The sequence below is a fragment of the Humulus lupulus genome, chromosome 6 (genome assembly GCF_963169125.1).
Source record: "Humulus lupulus chromosome 6, drHumLupu1.1, whole genome shotgun sequence".
NCBI classification, from domain to species: Eukaryota; Viridiplantae; Streptophyta; class Magnoliopsida; order Rosales; family Cannabaceae; genus Humulus; species Humulus lupulus.
Genome location: NC_084798.1, coordinates 204051171 through 204057118, shown reverse-complemented (window position 1 = coordinate 204057118; position 5948 = coordinate 204051171). Strand labels below are relative to the sequence as shown.

The following is a 5948-nucleotide window of genomic DNA, read 5'->3' as shown; positions in this document are numbered from 1 at the left end:
TATTCTAATGGCAATCTAGACAACTATATTTGCGAATGTAATGATAAATGCAATTGTGTACAGAAAACAACTTCAGAATATATCCAAAGTATAAGATGTAAAAATTATGTTTAATTATACTGACCAACGTAAATTATCTTTGCAGCTTAGTATAATGGTTTCCCTTGAAGAAAAAGGGGAAAGGACTACTATAAGAAAATAATAACTTAGTGAAATTTTTTAATATACTAACATAAGTTACTATCTTCAATATATGACAATTTTTAATTTTTTAGATAAAAATATTCTTTAACTTTTAAACACCAATTTTCACTCTCTCATTCTCTCCCCCTCTCTCTCTCTCTCATTCTAATTTTCTAGATCTCGAAAAAAATATCAAAATTAAAAAAAAAATAATCTGAAACAGACATTTGAGTGAAAAAATATAAACGAATAAAATTTTCGTTAAATTTCAGTATAGAACATCGACATTGCATCGGAAAAGCATCATTTTAGCCAAAAATCAAGTTTTCATGATTGCATCACAATATCATCGAAGCACCATCGATTTTACATCGAAGCACAATCGATTTTGCATTAAAACACTATCGATTTGGCCAAAAAATAAGTTTTCATGATTGCATCGCAAGAGCATCGAAACAACATCGATTTTACATCGAAACACCATCGAAAAAGTATTGGTTTGGCCAAAAATCAAGTTTTCATGATTGCATCGCAATAGCATCGAAACACCATCGATTTTGCATAGAAAAAGCATTGTTTTGGCTAAAAAACAAGTTTTTATGATTGCATCGCAAGAGCATTGAAACACCATCGATTTTGCATCTAAATTGCATCGAAAAAGCATCGTTTTGGCCAAAAATCAAGTTTTCATGATTGCATCGCAGCAGCATCGATACATCATCAATTTTGCATTGATACACCGTCGATTTTGCATCGAAAAAACATCATTTTGCCCAAAAAACAAGTTTTCATGATTGCATCGCAAGAATATCAAAACACCATCGTTTTTGCATCGAAATTGCATCGAAAAAGTATCGTTTTTGCCAAAAATCAAGTTTCATGATTGTATCGCAAGAACATCAAAATTGCATCGAAAAATGCATCGTTTTGATGCAATTTAGATGTATTTTTATGGTGATTCGATGCAAAATCGTTGGTGTTTTGATGCTCTTGTAATGCAATCATGAAAACTTGTTTTTTGGCCAAACGATGCTTTTTCGATGCTAATCGATGATGTTTCGATGCAAAATCGATGATGTTTCGATGTTGTTGCGATGCAATTATGAAAACTTGATTTTTGTCAAAAATGATACTTTTTCGATGCAATTTTGATGCTTTACACTGAAATTTGACGAAAATTTTGGAGATTCATATTTTTTCACTCAAATATCGGTTTCAGATGATTTTTTTTTTAATTTTGTTATTTTTTCGAGATCAACAAGATTAAAATGATAGAGAGAGTGAGAGAATGAGAGATGGTAGAGAGAGTTTAGATTGAGAGAAAATGAGTATTTGAATGTTATGGGTATTTTTGTCTAATAAATTAAAATTATCATATATTTGAGATAGTAACTTATGTTGGCATATTAAAATTTTTTACTAAGTTATCATGCATATAACATGAAATTTTCCTACCATAAATTGCTTTCTTAGAGTATCAGTGTTGATAAAATTATTCGATTAATTAATTTTTCTTCATTTGTTGGTAAAGACTTTAAGCCATAGTACATGTGAATGGAATTTCATTCTTAATTAAACAAAACTTCTTTGTAAGTTCCCATTACTTGGTCTTGAATTGAACACATCAAGAAAGAGCTTTAAAAGGATTTTAATATGAGATATTATGTGAATACTTTTCCCCTTATTTAGGGAAGACTCATGATAAATATATTCTTATAAGTTAGATATAAGTCATTTTCATGTCCGCAATGACAATCAATACGGATATGCGTATAAGAAACATACTCTCCATCCCTTTATTAAATTTTATTTTTAGAATTTTTTTAATTCAAACATATAATTTTTTTAGTTTTGTTTTTATTTTAAGATTATAGTTTTGGGTAGTTTTCCGTTACACTCAAATAAAAGTACATCGGTACATTTTATTTAGTTTTTACTCGAGAAGTATTTTTGGTGTAATTTTTTATGACAGTTTATATTATAGTTATTTAGAGTATTTTGTAAATTTTAGAATTTTTTTGAATAATTACAGTATAAAAAATAAAATTTAAATAATTTATTGCACAAATAACAATTTTTTTTATACATTATAAATTATTTAAAATTTTCTAAAATGAAAAAAAATGCTCTAAAAAAACAAAATTCACCAAAAATAGTTTACCAACCAATAACACTAGAGTATACATCTCGCCTATAGCTTTCCCATCCAATGGGGCAAAATATTATTTGGGACCGTGCCATGTTTTTGGATAAGATATTTATAACACTTTCTCCATTTTTATTTTATTTCTCATTTTTACTCCCTAACAATTCTAATAATTTCACAATAATCCAAAAATATAAAAATATCTTCCATAAAATATTGAAAAAGAATCCAATTATTTTTCCAAGAAAAAGAATCCAATTATTTTTCCAAGAAAAAGAATATTCAATCTCCAAGTTCCAACTATCTCTATTATTGTTTTATCACAACTCTCAAGGTAGAAGCAACCCAACCAATCCATTTCCCACACCTGTTACTTTCTTTTTATTTATTTAATCTCTCGCATTGTTATCTTTTTCTATAAGTCAGCTTACAACGATTCCAATCTCCAGTTTCGAAAGCAAGCCATTGATTTGATGAGCCATGGCAGCAGCATCTCAGAAATCGTTTTGGGTTTTCTCTCTTTTACTCGCTGCCACCATCTCCATTTGTAATCTGCAGGTTCGTCTACTACCAATTTTTTTTTTCGATTTAAATTATCCCATTTCTGATTCAGGAAAAATTGTTAATTGAGAAAAAAAAAAAGCTTCTAAATTTTTATGTGTGGATGTGCCGTGTGTGTGTATATGCTCCTGACTTTCTATTTGAGATGAAATTTTGCTAGAAAAGGAAAGCTGCAATGTTTAGTTGATATAATTTACATGGGTTGTTTTGTGAATCCCAATTTAAGTTAAATTTAATGGTTTCTTAATTAATTTTCTTATCTTTGTTCTGTGATACTGTTTTGGGTTGATTCTTAATCATGTATTTTAAGCTAAACAGTGATTTTTTTATCACCAGGTTATTGCAGTTGAATCATTAAGCAGTCTCAAGCTTGATTCTCATATTCTTCAGGTATTTTTCTTTTGCTAATATGTATTTATATATGGAAACGCTGGTATAGTATTCCTATGCTTATTACTATGGCTATGCAGGACTCCATCATTAAAGAGATAAATGATAACCCTAATGCTGGATGGACTGCTGCCAGGAATGATAGATTCTCAAATTTCACTGTGAGTTTTCAAAAGGGTTTTCTCTCCCCTTGTTTATCTGACACAGCCAATATTTTTGGGGGGGATAGAGAGTACTTACTGTTTGCTTGAATTTGTTTTTGATGCAAAGGTTGGCCAATTTAGGAACATTCTTGGAGTTAAACCAACACCTAAGCAGCAGTTGAGCAGTACCCCAGTTATAACTCATCCAAAATCCTTGACGATTCCAAAATCGTTCGATGCAAGAACTAAATGGTCGCAGTGCAGCACCATTTCTAGAATTTTAGGTTACTTTCATCTTATGTTTCATATCTAGTTTTCCAATATGACTCTTTTTGTGGAAATAAGAAATTGCTAACTTTTCTCTGTTTCTTTATGTCAAATGCTGGTTCAACTTTATCAATGAAGATCAGGTGAATCTTGTTTCCAGCTGACCATTTTTTTTTTCTTTCTTGAGTGACTAAAGTCTGGAAAGTAACATTAAATGTTTTGAATATTTAGGGACACTGTGGTTCTTGTTGGGCCTTTGGTGCTGTAGAATCATTGTCAGATCGGTTTTGCATCCATTTTAACAAGGTAAGTTGAATTCAATGAGTACTGACATCATGACTAATTACTTTTTATTACAAGCTCTGAAATATATTGCTATATATTTTGTTTCAGAACATATCTCTATCCGTGAACGATCTCTTGTCTTGCTGTGGCTTTCTGTGTGGAAGTGGTTGTGATGGAGGCTACCCCATTTCTGCCTGGAGATACCTTGTCCATCATGGTGTTGTGACTGAAGAGGTAAGGCCTTTTTTTTCACCTTCTTCCTCTCTACTTTTTTATGGAGGATGATGAGACATAAGTTTTCCTTTCTTATGATATAAAACCAGAAAAAGATGGTGGTTTTTTCTTCTTCTAGGAAAGTTATGCCTATTAACTTATTCTAGGAACACTAGACGTTTGCATTTTGTCTTTTCTTGTACCTTATGAAAGTTCTGTATTTTTATTAGAATGATTCGTTTTAATTTTTGCCCAATGTTCTATCAAGCAATAACAAAGGATTTCTATTACTGTTTATGACTCTTGACTATAAATTTTACATCTTGTAGTGTGACCCATATTTTGATGATATCGGTTGTTCTCATCCTGGTTGCGAGCCTGGATTTCCAACTCCGAAATGCGCTAGAAAGTGTGTTGATAAGAACCAGTTCTGGAAGAATTCAAAGCATTATAGTCAAAATGCATACAGAATCAAGTCTGACCCCCACAGTATTATGGCTGAAGTTTATAATAATGGCCCAGTTGAAGTTGCATTCACTGTTTATGAGGTAACATCTGGTTTTATACTTTTGTTAACATGACTTTTAAATGAAATGGGTTAATTTCTAAATGTACTTGCTCTGCTTCTTATACTTCTCTAAAACCATTTTCAGGATTTTGCTCACTACAAATCAGGAGTTTACAAACACATAACGGGCGAGCAAATGGGAGGCCATGCCGTTAAGCTGATTGGCTGGGGAACTAGTGATGACGGGGACGACTACTGGGTATTTTATACGCTGTAGCTCTAGCTCACTTTAGAATTTTAAATGCTGAGAGGTTATATGTTGATTCTGTTTACTCTTTTGTTGCAGCTTCTTGCAAATCAATGGAACAGAAGCTGGGGTGATGTAAGTCTCTCTTAAAACTTTCTCCCTTTAGTAAATGTATCTAACTAAATGTGTGCCAGTTCTGATCTTTTCTTTTTGAATGGCAGGATGGCTACTTCAAGATCAGGAGAGGAACAAACGAGTGCGGTATCGAAGAAGATGTGGTTGCTGGCCTGCCTTCAAAGAGAAATGTTATCAAAGAGGTTGCAAGTGCTGATGATACCTTTTCAGATGCCTCGTATTGATGTTAAAACTGTGTCATTTACACTCATGTTCCAGCAGAAAATAAAAAGACCCCACATTTGTATTGGTATCATCATATTATTCTGTCATTTGAGAATTCAACTGTTTTATTATGGATCAGTTGGAATCTGTTGTATGATACAATGAACACGCATGACCATGTTGATGTTAATGATATAGGCCAAATAATATGCTGAATCAGATTCATAATGCAAGTAAAAAAAGAAAAAGAAAAAAAAAAACCTTGTTTTTATGACATGATCATTGGGAGCCCTCATCTCTATTACACCTAATAATTTTAAGTTAATTTTTTTGGATAAACAATCTTTCACAGCCGAAGTCAAACCCATATTATGGTGTTACTGATCCATTAATTTAGTTATTGTCGTCTACCACCTATTGATGCTTACAATAGTAAAAAAAAATTAATAAAAATGCTAAATTGTAAAAAGGAAAATGACGGACTCACGTGGAGTCCACTTCACCCCCCACTCAAAAAATTATTTATTTTTTTAATAATTTTTTTAAAAATGTATAATTTATATTTTTACGTTAATAATTAATCACTAAATAATGATAAAAGCCCCCACAGAATAGATATAATTACTAAAAATAACATGATAAAATGCAATTCAATTTTTTTTTGTT

General features: G+C 31.4%; 1 pseudogene; it reads left to right on the top strand.

The window, feature by feature from the left end:
• The first annotated feature begins 2718 nt into the window (after positions 1-2718).
• Positions 2719-5501, top strand: LOC133783010 (cathepsin B-like protease 2; annotated as a pseudogene).
• The last annotated feature ends 447 nt before the right edge of the window (positions 5502-5948 follow it).